The sequence below is a fragment of the Phocoena phocoena genome, chromosome 1 (assembly GCF_963924675.1).
Source record: "Phocoena phocoena chromosome 1, mPhoPho1.1, whole genome shotgun sequence".
In the NCBI taxonomy this organism is placed as follows: Eukaryota; Metazoa; Chordata; class Mammalia; order Artiodactyla; family Phocoenidae; genus Phocoena; species Phocoena phocoena.
This window is the reverse complement of record NC_089219.1, coordinates 52,652,087-52,671,529: the sequence shown is the minus strand read 5'-3', so window position 1 is coordinate 52,671,529 and position 19,443 is coordinate 52,652,087. Positions and strand designations below refer to the sequence as shown.

The following is a 19,443-nucleotide window of genomic DNA, read 5'->3' as shown; positions in this document are numbered from 1 at the left end:
CATTCTTACAGTATGTGCATGGAGGATATAGACCTTTCTCTAATGAGGCCAAAGGGGACAAAACAATTAAACATTTAGTTTAAAAAATAAATCAGGACTTCCCTGGTGGCACAGTGGTTGAGAGTCCGCCTGCCGATGCAGGGGACACAGGTTCGTGCCCCGGTCCGGGAAGATCCCACATGCTGTGGAGCGGCTGGGCCCGTGATCCATGGCCGCTGAGCCTGCGCGTCCGGAGCCTGTGCTCCGCAATGGGAGAGGCCACAACAGTGAGAGGCCCGCGTACCACAAAAAAAAAAAAAAAAAAATCAGAAAGAGCAACTGCCTTCTCTGGACTAAGTATTACTCTATACCCAAACCATAAGATTGCTAATGAGACATAGCAGATCCAAATAAAGTTGGTTATATTTATCTTTGTTTTTTCTTCCTTCCCTCACTTTACTAGTGGGACAAAGAACATGGAGTTTTGGCTAAGATCATAATTTAAAAGTAGGAAAAAAGATCAAATAATCCAGTGTGATATGAGTTGAAAGTCACCAGTTACCTGGCAGGAGAAAGGCTTCTAGGATCTAATCCTGTAGCTGTTTTGTTTTGTTTGTTTGTCTGTTGTTTCCATTGCTAATCGCCGTGACCTGTCAGGTATGCGCTGTTTGCCTTTCATATCTTTCTTTGGGATTCAAAGAAATAATGAAACAATGCCAGCTTAAAAACAAGACGAGAAAAGTGATCAAAAGTGACCCCAATGCCTAAGCAAAATGGTGCCATAGAGGAAGGAAGAGAAAGACCCTCATTAAAATGTTACTAAAAGAGAGAAAAACAGAGACAGTTCTGGTGTTGTTAGAAACTGAGGCAAAATCCCATCTCCTCCTTGGAGAATCAGAACAAAAAGTGTCCCCACCCCCTTTTTTTTTTTATATGATAGAATTATGTCCATTGCACTCACAACATAATGATGAGTTAAATGCATAGTCTCTTTGGACTGAGACCTAGGTTGGATTCCCAGCTCAGCCACTTACCGGATGTATAACATTTTCAGTTTCTTAACCTGTCTTGGTTTCAGTTTCCTCATCCATAAACAGGGCAGGAAAATAGGACTTCCTTCTTAGGATTGTTCTGAGGATTAACAGAGGCAGTGTATGTAAAATTCTGACATTTTATAGCCCATTCCTTGGCACAAGGTGAGAGATAACTAATGATACCCAAGGTGATAGTCTGTTCATTATTTACCATCCCATCTTCCATTCACCTCTCTTCCTGCAGGAATATGTCCTTCTGGTATTCACAGCCTTGGGTAGATTGCATTAGTTTCAGGCAGATCCTTCTCCTTCTTACCTCCAAAGGGCGGTTCATCAGGGTTGTTCCTTGTGCTAATTCTCTTCATAAAGAAAAGGAGCAGAGTCTCAACTGAGTCACATACTTGGTGAATTCCTTAACTCTGAGCATTTGCTGAAAGTGTGGCTCTCAGAAATGGTTTTCCGAGATGGACCATCGGCTAAGGAGCTATGTGTCTCCCCGTACCCAGGCTGCCCTCAGTTCCCCTTCCTAGGACTTCTGTGCATATGGCCAATCACCATAATAAAGCATTTCATAAAGTCATGATTTGACAAGAAAAAGATAAATGCAAACAGTACACAAACACTGGGAGGAGAAACATCTGGATGTCCACTGCTTGTTTCCTGTTGAGAGAGTTTGGGAACTTGGGGATTTTAACAGTTGGACAGGGCTAATTTTGGAAATGACTTCACATTTCTACAAAAAGGAAAAGCATACATTTATTACACTTTACTCATCAGATGAGGGAAGTTGGTGGTCAACTTCCCAGGCCTCTCTGAGAACAAAGGGGATTGAATTGGAAACGGAGAGAGGATTTTCCTTCCCTTCTCACCCTCTCACTTCTAGTGTACCCCTTCTCCTTGTCATGACTTTGGGTTCCTAGATTTCTAACTTTCCTTCTTATATTCAGTTTCCTCTTAGGTTCCAGAAGTCTTAACTTTGAATTCTGGCTTTACCACTGACAGATCTCTTACTCTAAGCCTCAGTTTCCTCTTTTGAAAATAAAATGAATCATAATAGTAATCATAGCAGTAATAAGTATTTACCCTCCAATTTCACAGGATTGTGTAGATCAAGTCCCTTCCTCCTCCTCCCGGTTCCCAAAACATTTGATGTTCTTTCTTGATTCTTTATCTTTTAATAGAGGTTTCCCTTTTCTCTCCCTAGAAAACTGTGACTCACCCTTTTAGACCAAGCCTGAATACTACTGATGCTGTGAGAGATTGAATTTCAGAGCACATTTCGTAACAAGGGAAATTTTGCAATACATCTTTAAGTAAGAAAAAGGAAGTTATAAAATATGTGATCCAAATTTGGTAAAATATTATATTTATTTAAATTTATTTAACAGGATGTTAAATGGGGCTCCTTTTGTCATGGACTTTGGGCTATAGCTGCAAAGCTGAAAGAACCCTCACATTCTAAAATGTAGATGCTAGGTACATATGCAGACGCTGTTAAAAGGTAGACCAGATAGCCTCGCAATATCCCACCACCTATATAAGAAAAGGTAAGAAACTCAAATTCAGTTTGCTTAAGTAGGAACTTCTTACTAATGAGTTGTTGGTTGCATATGACTGTTGTGTCATCACTCCTCCGTTCCCCATGAGTTACTCACTTCTCAGGTCAGATGAGACTAGCTCTAAGAGAACCACTCCAAGAAATTGGGGATGCCTGCAAGAAGAGGAACATGGCTTCTCACTCCTCTCTGGATGCTGGCTGAGTTATAGACAGTCTCAGGCCCATGAAGGTGCTGCCTCCCAAGCAGAGGAGAGTGAGAAAGTTCTTGGGATTTTGACACATGATCCCTTCCCTGTAGGTGGAGGCATATGTGAGCCCACCATGGCTTGTCTGAGCACCCTGAAGGTGTGAGCCAGAGGAGAAGTTGGCAACAGCAGGAGAAAAAGCCACAGAGGAGCAGGGACACCACTATTCAGCATGGGAGGGATGCCTGAGTTTTCCACAGGCCCAGAGGATATTTTGAAGGTAACTGGATTTAAAGTCCCTGGAAGGTCATCCCAGCAGAAAATGGCAGTAAGGTGATTACAAAAGCTGAGAGTGGAGGAGGGTAAGATATCAGCTGGATTGTGTGTCACTCACATGGATGTCAGGGGCTGCACAGTGTGTAGGTCCTCAGGGTGCCTCCAAGTAATCCACAGGCAACTGGCCAAAGACCAGGGTATGGAAGCCTCTAGAGACAGGCAGGAGTAGCCGAGGGAGACATAAAACATTAACATCAGCACTAGAAAAGGATGTTTCTCTCTCTTCTTCCTCTTACCCTCTCTTTTGCCCCAAATCTGGAGATCCAGTAGAAGTGAGGAGAATACATCCAGACATACACTTCTCATTCGCTGCTGAAGATTCCTGCCCATGACTCAGGCCTATGTTGAGGGTTGCAAATCAGGGGATGTTGGGAAAAACAGAAATTTTAACTTGAGAGTGAGACTGAAACTTTGGTTTAGGCTCAATGAAACTTGATGTTATAACTGAAAGTGACATTGTCCTTCTGGATCCAGTTTGCTCTCAAGATCCCATGCTTGTTGATGGATGAAGAAAACTTCAGACTTGCCAATGAAAGGTAATGCAGCCTTTCCTCACTTACCCGTACAGCATTGTCTTGGGTTCTCATTGTAACTTAAAGGGAAACGTTCACAAAGTTTAGAACCCTTGATGTCCCACAGATGAAGGAAGAGGATGTCCTCAAATTCCAAGCAGCAGGAATCCACTTAGGTGGTACAAACCTTGACTTCCAAATGGAACAATACATCTCCTAAAGGAAAAGTGATGGCATCTACATTATAGATCTGAAGGGGACCTGGGAGAAGCTCCTGCAGATGGCTTGTGCCATTGTTACCATTTAAAAACTGACTGATCAGTGTCATATCTTCCAGGAACACTGGCCAGAGGGCTGTGCTGAAGTTTGCTGCTGTCACTGGAGCCACTCCTATTGCTGTCCACTTCACTCCTGGAACCTTCACTACCCAGATCCAGGCAGCCTTCCAGGGGCCACGTCTTCTGGGGGTTACTGATGCCAGGGCTGATGACCAGCCTCTCACAGAGGTGTTGTACGTGAACCCACCTACCACTGCTCCCTGTAACACAGACTCTCCTCTGCGCCCTGTGGACACTGCCATCCTTGCAGCAACAAGGGAGTTCACTCAGTGGGTCTTAGGTGGTAGATCCTGACCCAGGAAGTTCTGCACATGCGTGGTACCATCCCGTGTGCACACCTTGGGAGGTCACACCTGATCTCTGCTTCTACAGAGGTGCTGGAGAGACTGAAAAGGAAGAGCAGGCCATGCTGAGAAGGCCATGGCCAAGGAGGAGCATCAGGGTGAATGGACTGCTGCAGCTCCCAAGTTCACTGTATTCTACCTGCGGTCACAGATGGGTCTGAAGGTGCAGGTGCCTCTGTGCCTGCCCAGAAGTTCCTGCACAAGACGGGAGCCCTCAGCCCCGTCTTACTAGGGATTTAGTAAGAAAAGCCATTTCCAGGGTATGTTATAATTAAAGTCATACTAATTCAGTCCAATCCTTAAACACCTACTCCACCTCACTCTGTACTGTGGGATAATTATATAATTATAACCCTGAGGCATTGCAGGACATGGGAGAAAGAATGAACCCTTCAAGTCTTTATGTTAATTGCATGTTACTGTTGTCTAATTATTTGTCAGGAGAAGGCGATGAAGAGTGATGATAAAAGCATAAAAGTTTTTGCAGCTCCAGGACTCCAGATCCCAGCTCTGCCACTTAGTAACTGCCTGCCACAGTTTCCTCATCTCTGTTGCTAGGAGTTTTTTTGGCATCCTCAAGGGAAGTTTTAGTGCCTAGAAAGATTAACCAGAGGCTTAGTTTTGGTTTTTTTAATTAATTTTTAAAATTAAAGTTACAAATTGAAAACTCGAATTGTTCTTTAAGCTTTTAAAATCAGCTTCAAATCTTATTAATCCATTTATAAGGCTAGTAAACTTTTTTTAAATTTTATCTTATTTATTTATTTAGAATTTTATTTATTTTTTATACAGCAGGTTTTTTAAGTTATCTATTTTAAACATATTGATGTATACATGTCAATCCCAATCTCCCAATTCATCCCACCACTCCCCTCCCCCCACTTTCCTGCCTTTGTGCCCGTACGTTCGTTCTCTACATCTGTGTCTCTATTTCTGCCTTGCAAACTGGTACATCTGTACCATTTTTCTAGAGTCCACATATATGCGTTAATATACGATATTTGTTTTTCTCTTTCTGACTTACTTCACTCTGTATGACAGACTCTATGTCCATCCAAGTCTCCACAAATGACCCGATTTAATTCCTTTTTATGGCTGAGTAATATTCCATTGTATCTTCTTTATCCATTCGTCTGTCGATGAGCATTTAGGCTGCTTCCATGACCTGGCTATTGTAAATAGTGCTGCAATGAACATTGGGGTGCATGTGTCTTTTTGAATTATGGTTTTCTCTGGGTATATGCCTAGTAGTGGGATTGCCGGGTCATATATTAATTCTATTTTTAGTTTTTTAAGGAACCTCCACACTGTTCTCCAGAGTGACTGTATCAATTTACATTCCCACCAACACTGCAAGAGGGTTCCCTTTTCTCCACACCTTCTCCAGCATTTGTTGTTTGAAGATTTTCTGATGCTGCCCATTCTGACCTGTGTGAGGTGATACCTTATTGTAGTTTTGATCTGCATTTCTCTAATAATTAGTGATGTTGAGCAGCTATTCATGTGCCTCTCGGCCATCTATATGTCTTCTTTGGAGAAATGTCTATTTAGGTTTTCTGCCCATTTTTGGATAAGGTTGTTTGTTTTTTTTTAATATTGAGCTGCATGAGCTGTTTATATATTTTGGAGATTAATCTTTTGTCCGTTGATTCGTATGCAAGCATTTTCTCCCATTCCGAGGGTTGTGTTTTCGTCTTGTTTATAGCTTCCTTTGATGTGTGAAAGCTTTTAAGTTTCATTAGGTCCTATGTGTTTATTTTTGTTTTTATTTCCATTTCTCTAGGAGGTGGGTCAAAAAAGACCTTGCTGTGATTTATGTCAAGGAGTGTTCTTCCTATGCTTTCCTCTAAGAGTTTTATAGTATCCGGTTTTACATTTAGCTCTTTAATCCATTTTGAGTTTAGTTTTGTGTATGGTGTTAGGGAGTGTTTTACTTTCATTCTTTTACATGCAGCTGTCCAGTTTTCCCAGCACCACTTATTGAAGATGCTGTCTTTTCTCCATTGTATATGCTTGCCTCCGTTGTCATAGATTAGTTGACCATAGGTGCATGGGTTTATCTCTGGGCTTTCTATCTTGTTCCATTGATCTATAGTTCTGTTTTTGTACCACTACCATATTGTCTTGATTACTGTAGCTTTGTAGTATAGTCTGAAGTCTGGGAGCCTGATTCCTCCATCTCCATTTTTCGTTCTCAAGATTGCTTTGGCTATTTGGGGTCTTTTGTGTTTCCATACAAATTGTGAAATTTTTGTTCTACTTCTGTGAAAAATGCCATTGGTAGTTTGATAGGGATTGCATTGAATCTGTAGATTGCTTTGGGTAGTATAGTCATTTTCACAGTATCGATTCTTCCAATCCAAGAACATGGTATACCTCTCCATCTATTTGTATCATCTTTGATTTCTTTCATCAGTGCCTTATAGTTTTCTGAGTACAGGTCTTTTGTCTCCATAGGTAGATTTATTCCTAGGTATTTTATTCTTTTTGTTGTATTAGTGAATGGGGTTGTTTCCTTAATTTCTCTTTCTGATCTTTTGTTGTTAATGTATAGGATGGTAAGAGATTTCTGTGCATTAATTTTGTATCCTGCAACTTTACCAAATTCATTGATTAGCTCTAGTAGTTTTCTGGTGGCATCTTTAGGATTATCTATGTATAGTATCATGTCATCTGCAAGCAGTGACAGTATTACTTCTACTTTTCCAATTTGTTTTCCTTTTATTTCTTTTTCTTCTCTGATTGCCGTGGCTAGGACTTCAAAAACTATGTTGAATAATATTGGCGAGAGTGGACATCCTTGTCTTGTTCCTGATCTAAGAGGTAATGCTTTCAGTTTTTCACCATTGAGAATGATGTTTGCTGTGGGTTTGTCATATATGGCCTTTATTATGTTGAGGTAGTTTCCCTCTATGCCCACTTTCTGGAGAGTTTTTCTCATAAATGGGTGTTAACTTTTGTCAGAAGATTTTCTTCATCTATTGAGATGATCATTTGGTTTTTATTCTTCAGTTTGTTAATATGGAATATCACACTGATTGATTTACATATATTGAAGAATCCTTGCATCTCTGGGATAATTCCCACTTGATCATGATGTATGATCCTTTTAATGTGTTGTTGGATTCTGTTTGCTAGTATTTGGTTGAGGGTTTTTGCATCTATATTCATCAGTGATATTGGTCTGTAATTTTTTTTGTACGTGTGGTATCTTTTTCTGGTTTTGGTATCAGGGTGATGGTGGCCTTGTAGAATGAGTTTGGGTGTGTTCCTTCCTCTGCAATTTTTTGGAATAGTTTGAGAAGGACGGGTGTTAGCTCTTCTCTAAATGTTTGAGAGAATGCACCTGTGAAGCCTTCTGGTCCTGGACGTTTGTTTGTTGAAAGGTTTTTAACCACAGTTTCAATTTCATTACTTGTGATTGTTCTGTTCATATTTTCTATTTCTTCCTGATTCCGTCTTGGAAGGTTATACCTTTCTAAGAAGTTGTCCATATCTTCCAGGTTGTCCATTTTATTGGAATAGAGTTGCTTGTAGTGGTCTCTTATGATGCTTTGTATTTCTGTGGTGTCCATTGTAACATCTCCTTTTTCATTTCTAATTTTATTGATGTGAGTCCTCTCCCTCTTTTTCTTGATGAGCCTGGCTAAAGGTTTATCAATTTTGTTTATTGTCTCAAAGAACCAGCTTTTAGTTTTCTTGATCTTTGTTATTGTCTTCTTTGTTTCTATTTCATTTATTTCTGCTCTGATCTTTATGATTTCTTTCCTTCTACTAACTTCGGATTTTGTTTGTTCTTCTTTCTGTAGTTCCTTTAGGTGTAAGGTTGGGTTGTTTATTTGAGATTTTTCTTGTTTCTTGAGGAGAGGTAAGATTGTATTGCTATAAACTTACCTCTTAGAACTGCTTTTGCTGCATCCCATAGGTTTTGGGTTGTCGTGTTTTTATTGTCATTTGTTTCTAGGTAATTTTTGATTTCCTCTTTGATTTCTTCAGTGATCTCTTGGTTATTTCATAACATAGTGTTTAGCCTCATGTGTTTGTGATTTTTACATTTTTTTCCCTGTAGTTTATTTCTAATCTCGTAACGTTGTGGTCAGAAAAGATGTTTCATATGTTTTCAATTTCCTTAAATTTACCAAGGCTTGATTTGTGACCCAAGATGTGATCTATCCTGGTGAATGTTCCTTGTGCACTTGAGAAGAAAGTGTAATCTGCTGTTTTCAGATGGAATGTCCTATAAATATCCATTAAATCTATCTGGTCTATTGTGTCATTTAAAGCTTGTGTTTCCTGATTAATTTTCTGTCTGGATGATCTGTCCATTGGTGTAGGTGAGGTGTTAAAGTCCCCCACTATTATTGTGTTACTGTCGATTTCCTCTTTAACAGCTCTTAGCATTTGCTTTATGTATTGAGGTGCTCCTATGTTGGGTGCATATATATTTATAATTGTTATATCTTCTTCTTGGATTGGTCCCTTCATCGTTATGTAGTATCCTTCCTTGTCTCCTATAACATTCTTTATTTTAACGTCTATTTTATCTGATATGGGTATTGCTACTCCAGCTTTCTTTTGATTTCCATTTGCATGGAGTATCTTTTTCCATCTCTTCACTTTCAGTTTGTATGTGTCCCTAGGTCTGAAGTGGGCCTCTTGTAGACAGCATATGTATGGGTCTTATTTTTATATCCATTCAGCGAGCCTGTGTCTTTTGGTTGAAGCATTTAATCCATTCACATTTAAGGTAATTATCAATATGTATATTCCTATTACCATTTCCTTAATTGTCTTGACTTTGTTTCTGTAGGTCCTTTTCTTCTCTTGTATTTCCCACTTAGAGAAGGTCCTTTAGCATTTATTGTAGAGCTGGTTTGGTGGTGCTGAATTCTCTTAGCTTTTGCTTATCTGTAAAGCTTTTGACTTCTCCATCAAATCTGAATGAGATCCTTGCTGGGTAGAGTAATCTTGGTTGTAAGCTCTTCTGTTTCATGACTTTAAATATATTGTGCCACTCCCCTCTGGCTTATAGAGTTTCTGCTGAGAAATCAGCTGTTAACCTTATGGGAGTTCCCTTCTATGTTATTTGTCATTTTTTTCCTTGTTGCTTTTAATTTTTATTTATTTATTTTTGCTGTGTTGGGTCTTTGTTTCTGTGTGAGGGCTTTCTCTAGTTGCGGCGAGTGGGGACCACTCTTAATCACGGTGCGCAGGCCTCTCACTATTGCGGCCTCTCTTGTTGCGGAGCACAGGCTCCAGATGTGCAGGCTCAGTAGTTGTGGCTCATGGGCCCAGTTGCTCCGCGGCATGTGGGATCCTCCCAGACCAGGGCTTGAACCCGTGTCCCCTGCACTGGCAGGCAGACTCTCAACCACTGCACCACCAGGGAAGCCCCCTTGTTGCTTTTAATGATTTTTCTTTGTCTTTAATTTTTGTCAATTTGATTACTGTATGTCTTTGCATGTTTCTCCTTGGGTTTATTCTGCCTGGGACTCTCTGTGCTTCCTGGACTTGGGTGGCTATTTCCTTTCCCATGTTAGGGAAGTTTTGTTTTTTCTTTTGCAGTACACGGTCCTCTCACTGTTGTGGCCTCTCCCATTGTGGAGCACAGGCTCCAGATGCGCAGGCTCAGCGGCCATGGCTAATGGGCCCAGCTGCTCTGCGTCATGTGGGACCTTCCTGGACTGGGACACGAACCCGTGTCCCCTGCATCGGCAGGCAGACTCTCAACCACTCTGCCACCAGGGAAGCCCTAGGGAAGTTTTTGATGATAATCTCTTTGAATATTTTCTTGGTTCCTTTCTCTCTGTCTCTTCTCCTTCTGGGACCCTTATAATGCAAATGTTGGTGTGTTTAATGTTTTCACAGAGGTCTCTTAGGCTGTGTTCACTTCTTTTCACTCTTTTTTCTTTATTCTGTTCTGTGGCAGTGAATTCCACCATTCTATCTTCCAGGTCACTTATCCTTTCTTCTGCTTAAGTTATTCTGCTATTGATTGCTTCTAGTGTATTTTTCTTTTCAGTTATTGTATTGTTCATCTCTGTTTGTTTATTCTTTAATTCTTCTGGGTGTTTGTTATTTAATTCTTCTAGATCTTTGTTAAACACTTATTGCATCTTCTCATTCTTTTTCTCCATTCTTTTTCCAATGCCCTGTATCATCTTCACTATCATTATTCTGAATTCTTTTTCTGGAAGGTTGCCTATCTCCACTTCATTTAGTTGTTTTTCTGAGGTTTTATCTTGTTTCTTCATCTGGTACATAGCCCTCTGCCTTTTCATTTTTCTATCTTTCTGTGAATCTGGTTTTTGTTCCACAGGCTTCAGGATTGTAGTTCTTTTTGCTTCTGCCCTCTGGTGGATGAGGCTCTCTAAGAGGCTTATGCAAGCTTCCTGATGGGAGGGACTGGTGGTGGGTAGAGTTGAGTGTTTCTCTGGTGGGCAGAGCTCAGTAAAACTTTAATCTATTTGTCTGCTGATGTGTGGGGCTAGGTTCCCTCCCTGTTGGTTGTTTGGCCTGAGGCAACCCAGCACTAGAGCCTACAGGCTCTTTGGTGGGGCTAATGGAGGACTCTGGGAGGGCTCACACCAAGTGGTACTTCCCAGAACTTATGCTGCCAGTGTCTTTGTCTCTGTGGTGAGCCACAGCCACCCCCCGCCTCTGTAGGAGACCCTCCAACACTAGCAGTTGTGTCTGCTTCAGTCTCCTGTGGGGTCACTGCTCCTTCCCCCTGGGTCCTCATGCACACACTACTTTGTGTGTGCCTTCCAAGAGTGCAGTCTCTGTTTCCCCCAGTCCTGTTGCAGTCCTGCAATCAAATCCCGCTAGCCTTCAAAGTCTGATTCTCTGGGAATTCTTCCTCCCATTGCAGGACCCCAGGTTGGGAAGCCTGATATGGGGCTCAGAACCTTCATTCCAGTGGGTGGACTTCTGTGGTATAATTGTTCTCCAGTTTGCGAGTCACCCAACCAGTCACCCAAACGGTCACCCAACATGTCTTTGGATGTGGGGTATCTTTTTTGGTGAGTTCCAGTGTATTCCTGTCAATGATTGTTCAGCAGTTAGTTGTGATTCTGGTGCTCTCTCAAGAGGGAGTGAGATAAGGCTGGTAAATTTTAACAATAACTTTTGAGGAAGCCTATGACTAGCATTTGACTTTCATTTACAAACTTGGTTAATTAAACGTCTTTAAATATTTTAAAGTGCACTTATAGGTTTAATGTATTTCATCCCTTTCTTAGGGATTTCAGTTGTCTGACAACAAATAAAATTTCCTTAATTAAAAAAAAACCTTGTCTAATAAATTAAGCTTAGAAATGTGGGTAACTGTAGCTCTCAGATATTCTAATACAGTAGATAAACTTAGTGAGACTTCAAATGAAAATCACAAGTTTAATTAGGTATTCAATTACATAATGTAAGTTGGATTCACAAGTCTGTCACTTTATTTGGCCAAAGTCATGTAAACATTAGAAATATGTAAAACTTGCATAGATTCCTCAGCCTTAAAGATTAACATTTAACAATTCTCTATTTGTTTAGACAAATATCATCAAAAGTCACTGAGGTTTCTTTCAACTGAGAGACCTGGAACTTCAGCTACCTGGACTGACTCCTCTCACACCTCACTTAGAAAACCAGTGTATCTCCCCGTGTCATACGTGGGTTGCCTTTCTGAGTTTGCTTGTTTGTCACCAAAGACTCCAGAGTTCAGCCAGGATGCTGACTGGATTCCTGTTGACTCTGCTTGGATGTGCTGAACTTTATTCATAGTTGCAGATCAATTTCAAGAAGTGGCTATTTGTGTCGCTCTCATCCCTGCAGTCAATTTATACATATTTCTATGTGTATGCTCTAGGAAGCCTGTAACTCTTACCCAAGTCAGTCTCTTGGTTGGGTTTGGCATTTCTTTGGCAAAACCTTAACATCTGTAAGTACCTTCCCATTTTTTTCCAGGTTCCTAGAGTCACATAACCCTTGTTATTGATATTGAAATTGAATATATGCATTGTGTATTTGATATTGAAATGATAACTGATTGAGTTTCAACTATCTCTTATTGCTTCACTTGTGGTCACAATATGTGAGGTCAGTCTATTAGCAATCTATACATTTGGAATTATAAAACCCACCTTACAAGGTTGTTGTAAATTAGCATTAATTAATGTTAAACACCTACCCCAGTGATGGTACATTGTAGGCATTCAGTCAGCCATGGCCACTACTACTGTTTTCACAATTCATTGATCCTAATGTATTTTATAATAATTAACCTTGCTCATTACCTCAATGGTCAACTTAAATTCCATCGCTAATTATGACACCATGGCACCCTTGCATAAATCCTCAGCTGTCTTGCCCCTTTGTTTCCTCATCAGACTGCTATGGCAAACCACCACCCTGTGTAAACCCATCTCTTTATCTACCCACACAGCTGAAAGTGGCCTGAGAAAACCACACTAACATGTTCATTGGTCTCCCTTGAATTATTGTTTACTCACTTTAATGCTGCCTGGCAGTCACAGTCTATTTTCTGAATCCATTCACTTTCCCACTCTCCTCAACCACCATTTTATACCTTTTCATCTCTCCTTAAATTGCCACCCTTACTTTGAGCTCATGAGCTTGCTTCCAATGTCACTAAGAAAACACAGGCACTCAGATAATAACTTCCACATGCTCCCATCTCCATATGCAACCACCTCTCTGCATCTGTGCATATTTCTCCTGGATGAACTCCTAGCAAAAGCCATCCCCTCTGTTTGTGCACTAGGTCTCATCTCCTCTTGTCTATGTGGGAACACTGCTCCTGCAATCTCCCCTCTCTCTCTAGCATTATCAATCTTTTCCTCTCTAGTAGATCTTTTCCATTTGCCTACACAATTGCTGTTAGTTCTCCCATCTGTTTCCCAACCTTCTCTTGACTCCATTTCTTGTCCAATAAAGTTCCTTTTTTTTATTTTTTATTACTCCCTTTTCAAAATTCCTTGAAGGAGTTGTCTCCATTTATTTTCTTCTATTATCTCTTGAGCATAGTCCAATCAGGCTGTTGGCACATCACTCCAGGCAAACTGTTTTTATCAAGGTTACAAATGACCACTATTTTCTAAATCCCATGCTCAATTCTCCAACCTCATCTCATTTGACCTATCTGTAGAATTTAACATGCTGAACGTCTTTCTTCAATGCACTTTCTTGTTGTTTTTCTTACCCATTAGCAGCTCCTTCTCATCCTGCTTTGCTGTTTCTCCTCATCTCCCTGATCTCTTAGCATTCAGTTAAGAAGCTCAATCCTTAGACCTCTATGCCTTTCTCTCCACTCTTTTCCCCTTGGTGCTATTATCGAGCCTCATAATTTTAAATACTATCTATATACCAGTGGACCCCAGATTTATGTTTCCATCATGGACCTGTCTACTCAACATCTCTACTTGGGAGTCTAAAGAGCATCCCAAACTCAACATTGTCCAAAATTGAGGTCCTGTGCTTTCCACAACAAACTTACCACAGTCTTCTCCATTTCAGGAAATAGCAACTCTAGCCTTCCATTTACTTATGGCAAAAATCTTGGAGTCATCCTTGACTCCATTCTTTTTCTTCCAACCTGTATCTGATCCACCAGTAAATTATATCAGCTTTATATAAAAAATATATCCAGAATCCAACCATTTCTCACCACCTCCACAGCTACTACAGTGAGTCAAGCAACTCTCCTCTCTCACCTAGATTTAAAGCAAAAGCCTCCTTACTGTTCTCCCTGCTCCTATCTTACTCCCACTTCAATTTATCCCCAACAACCACGTGGAATGTTTTTAAAATTTTTAAGTCAGATCATGTTATTCCTTTTCTAATGACTGACATTTCACTTACAGAAAAAATTAAAGTCTTTACAATGGTACACAAGACCCGACATGATCTGGAGGTCCATCATTTCTCAGATTGCATTTTCTACTACTGTTTTTCCTCACTCATTTGACTCTAAAATGCTAAGCGTATTCCCACTTTGAGGCATTTGCACTATTACCCATGCTGGGAGTGCTCCTCCCTAAATATTCACACTTCTTGCTCCCCAACTTCCTTCAGGTCTTTAATCAATTGTCATTGTATCAGATAGGTTGGGCTAGGTTATGCTTCAGTAACAAGCACCCCTGAGCCTCAGCAGCTTAAAACAAGTCATAATGCATGCCCATTTTGGGGTGGCTGGGCTCTGCCCCATGTTATCCTCACTCCAGGTCCCAAGATGATGGAACAGCACTTTTGGACCATTGCTGTGGCACAGGGGAAGGAAAAGCATGAAGAATCTTATACTAGCTCTTAAAGCTTATGTGCCAAAATAGCACAAATCACTTCTACTCATATTTTATCAGCCAAAGCAAGTGACTGAGCATCTCTAATTCCAAAGTAGCAAGGAAATATAATCTATCATGTGCCCAGAAGAAGAACCAGAAATATTGATCAACAGGACTATGATATTAATGGTTATCAGTCATCATGTAACTGAGACCTTCCCTGGCCACATATGAAATTTGCGATTCTTTCTGACCACCTTCCAATTTCCCTAGTCCCCTTAATTACTTTATTTATCTCTTTAGCATCTATCACTACCTACACATAAGATATATATTACATGTTTATCTTGCTTGTTTTATATCATCCTCCATCAGAATGTAAACTCCAAGGGAAAAGAGAGTTTTGCTGTTTTATTCAATATTGTGTTCCCAGTGCCTAGAATAGTAACTGCATACAGAGGCTTTAAATTAAAAGCCTCTATACATAACAAGAAGGATACAATTAGCGATCCATGTAATATATACTTTGATTTTTCAGTTGCTCAGGCTTGGAATTTGGCTTACACCAGGGTTGGTAATATTCATTTATTCAACAAATTCGAGTATATACTTAACTTATGCAAGGTTCTGTGCATCAAGAAGAACATCCTCATTTTCATACATACCAGATCCATGGGAAGCACTTATTACCTTTCTCATTGTACACTACTTCTGCCAATGGAAGAGAAGGGGCAGCTTGACTTTCATGGAGACAAAAATCATAAGCTTCCATTTTTCAGCTAAGATCTGGCTGATATCATGCTTTCTTGTTCAGAAATACAAGAAAGTCTCATAAGTGACAAGCATACTTCCTAATTTCTCCTTCCTGACCCATTTGCATTTCATCACATGTGCAGGCCCTCCAGTAAGCAACACTTATTCCAATAATGAAGCTCCCAGCATCTTAATTTGAAAAGCCTTCATCAGCTTGAGTTTAGCCTCTGTGCCTGATGGTCTTCTTTAATGAATCAAATAACGCATTTCTCACTTGTAATTAAATGATACTTTAAAAGGCTCTGTCTTCTTCAAAAGACTCATGTGGAATTCATCTTCACATGATTACACTCAGCACCTAGGGTAGACACTGGGGTGGGACTGTGGATATTCACCAGGTCCTTGAAGGCAAATCATAAAAGAACTTAGTAGAGAAGCTAAAAAAATAAAAAGGTCTTAGTAGAAAATGAAGTTAAGATGTAAATATCAAATCCAAGGCTAGCTTGCTTCCCCGCTTAGAGATATTACTGCTGAGTCCACTAGTCCATTATTTCCACCAAGCTTTAGTTTGTTTGTTTGTTTTTGTTTGTTTGTTTTTGCAAAGACCACATCCAGTTGTGTAAAATATTTGAGGGAGTAATAAGTGCATTTGCATATGATGTGCATAGAATTACACACCATCTTCAGGAAAATTCAGAGTTAAAATAAAATTAGTAATATTTTTCCTTATTGTGCTTTCCTTAGTTTCTATGCCTCAGTCTTCCTGGCTCTCCACTCCCTATAGGAAAAAAATGCAGTGTTTCCTGGCTGGCACCCAATCTATCACCTGCCATCACCTGACATCTCTTTTCCTGTTCTTTACATTATCTTAGGCACCAGACCCACAAAACTACTCACTGTTTTCTAACATGGCATGAGAAATTACTATCTGTTGACTGTCCATTAGCCACTTTTTCACTTTCTTCCTTCCTAACAGAGCCATGGTTTTCTTCCTTCTGGCATTTGTTTACTGTATACTATAGTGGCCCTCACAAAGCTCCAGGGTATAAGTTTTTGATTAGTTTAAGCTCACCTGGCAGATCCATCCCCTTGGCAAGTGACTCATTTAGGCATGGGTACATGATGCAATCCCGGCCAATGAGAAGTACAGGAAAGGGAAACCTGTTAGGGGATTTCTTGGAAAGTTTCCTGAGTCTTAAAAGAGGACACCAAAAAAGACCCTCACCTCTTTTCTGCTTCTAGACATGGCGACAGAAGGAGGTGATGCCTAGAACAGCTTCAGCATCACATAACCATGAAAGCAGGTAACACACGTGAGATGGCAGAGGAGAAAGATGGAAACTGAGATCTTGAAGAGGTCATTGTGTCCCTGGTTTAAGCAATCATAATACAATCATTATTATGACTTAAGTCCTGGGCACTGTTATGAACAATTTACACATGTTCACTCATTTAATCCACACAACTATCTTATGCAGTGGGTGTTTTTATTGTTTCTATTTTACAAATGAGCGAACAGAACGAGGGAGGGGTTAATGTGCCAAGGTCACTTTCCTTATTTATTTGTTTGCTTTTTCAGTCTTTTATTATACAAAATTTAAAGAATATATTAAAATAGAGAACAGCATAATGAATCCCCAGGAACCCAACCATCATCCAGTTTAAACAATTAGCAACTCATGACCAGTCTTGACTCATCTATGCCCCTGTCCACCTTTCCTCTGCCCCACATTATTTTGAAGCAAATCCCAGACCTCATATCATTTCATTCTGGATTACATCATGTGTGACAGAAACTAAAAACTGCTTTTATTGGGTCTTCTGTTACAGCTAAAACTAGTCTCTAACTATTAATAAATTTCTTATCATAAAATTTGAAAATATAGATATGCTCAAGGCAAAATATAAAAAATCATCTACAATATGATCACCTGGTAATAACAACTAGTAATTTAGTGTACTTCCTTTCAGTACTTTGTATAAGTTTGTTTTGAATGTGAGATTGTATTTTTTCTATTTATTATGACCTGAGCATTTTCCATCCTCATCCCAGCCCCCATGATCTTTGGGTGCTGGGCTCCCTCTATCCTTCCTTCTTCTAGGAACTTGAAAAAGTGTTTCCTTTGCTCTTTGTACAACACCTCCACCATGGTACTTTAACAACATGCTGCAATTGTCTGTTTACCTGTGTTCCTGACTAGTCCAGGGCACGCTGAGCTCAGAGACCATTTATAAGGTGGTTTTTTTTTAAGTCTCTGCTACCTATATTGTTATTAGACAAAAGTAATTATTGGAAGGATGTTGTTGAACATGGTGGTGCCTGCATTATGCAGTGTCTACTCCATAAGGATCCAGTGGAGAAGCTTTCCTCTCCTCCCAGAGGTAGGTAAAACCATGTTGCTTCTGAAAAACAGATGTGCTTTCTTTAGTGGGTGCCACGAGCAGTTGAAATATTAGTTTGTGTCTTCATTTTGCTTTGGTCACTAGATAGCTCAGAGCTGACATTGTGGCTTTCAAAGCACTAGCTGTCTCACTAATTTTATTTTATTTTATTTTCCCTTCACCATGAATTGCTTATATGTGAAATGATCACATGATATCATGAAAGGACCATTTTTGACACGTTAATTCATGACTTTTCTTTTCTTCCTTCTTCTCTGAAAGTAGCATGCAAGTTCTGTGCTTTCTTGCTTTACAGGTGATAAAATTATGGTTGACTTCCCTTTCTGGATTCGTTTAGAAAAGCCTAAAATCTTTTTTTTTTTTTTTTTTTTTTTGTGCTGTACGCGGGCCTCTCACTGCCGTGGCCTCTCCTATTGCGGAGCACAGGCTCCGGACGTGCAGGCCCAGCGGCCATGGCCCACGGGCCCAGCCGCTCCGCGGCATGTGGGATCCTCCCGGACCGGGGCACGAACCTGCGTGCCCTGCATCGGCAGGCGAACTCTCAACCACTGCGCCACCAGGGAAGCCCGAAAAGCCTAAAATCTTTAAGGAGGATGAGCTAAGTGTCCTGCATGGAGAGAAAGGGCTTTTGAGGGAAACTTGGAAAGAGGAGGGTTTCCTCCAGAAGCCAAAGTGATTCTCATAGTCTTTGGATCTGTGGCCTTAGAGAGAGCAGAGGGAAGCAGAGCTCACAAAAGTGGCAAGACGCCAGGTGGGAAGGGTGGCCAGCCCACCTACCCAGTAGGAGTGGGCTTGGATTAGATATTAAGTTTGACATATAGAAAACAAAGGAATACAATACTTTTTATATACCTGACTTTGCAGACTGGGATTCATATTCACTAATTGTACTTGTGAATTTGTGAAAGTCATGCCATATCCTTTGTGGAATGAGACATTGTACAAACAAACAAATAGAGAAGAAAACCAGCATTAGCATGGAAAGAATGTGAGCTTTGGAGGCAGACCTGTCATTACTCTACTTCAGGCTGTTAATTTTTTCCCTTGGATTTCTCTAATCACCTCCCAACTGTTCTAGCAGCACCCAATCTTACCTGCTACAATACCTCCTTCACCCAGCCATCAGAGTTGTCTTTTGCAAATGCAGATCCATTTGGGTCACTTCCCTCCTTAAAGCTCTACATTAGATCCCATTTGTCTTCAGGATACAGTTGGAGTCTACAAGGGCCTTCATCATTTGCTTCTTGCCTACCTTCATAGCCTCATCTTCTAAAAACACCCCCCATTCTGACCCAAACTTGACTCTCATGCAATAGTGTCCTACTTGCTATTCTGCAAATGCACTATCTCCCTCTCTTTCCTGGTTTTTGCACACACTCTTCTTGTTGCTCATAATGCCTTTGCATTGATGAACCCCTGCTCTTTCAGAACTCTTCCCAGGTGTTGCTGTCAGCCTTCTCCAGCTCTGCCCTCTCCACGTGAGTTAGATGTGTCTCTGCTATGTGTTCCCAGAACATCTTAAGGTTACACCTATGTCACTTACCACAGTGATTTTGAACTGCATGTGTCACAGTAAGAATGTGGAAACTTGTCTACAATTGGGGTTCCAGTATCTACAGATATGTTTGATGCATGGTAAAATGAGAGCAGGAAGACATTGCAAGGAGGGGTGTTGGGTGTCTAGAGGAAACGAGGAAGAAGTCTGGTGCCAT

The 19,443-nt window shown here is 40.5% G+C and overlaps 1 pseudogene; it reads left to right on the top strand.

Annotated features, from left to right (window-relative positions):
* The first annotated feature begins 2,988 nt into the window (after window positions 1-2,988).
* The window catches only part of LOC136128649 (small ribosomal subunit protein uS2-like), a 104,590-nt pseudogene continuing 88,135 nt past the window's right edge, over window positions 2,989-19,443 (top strand).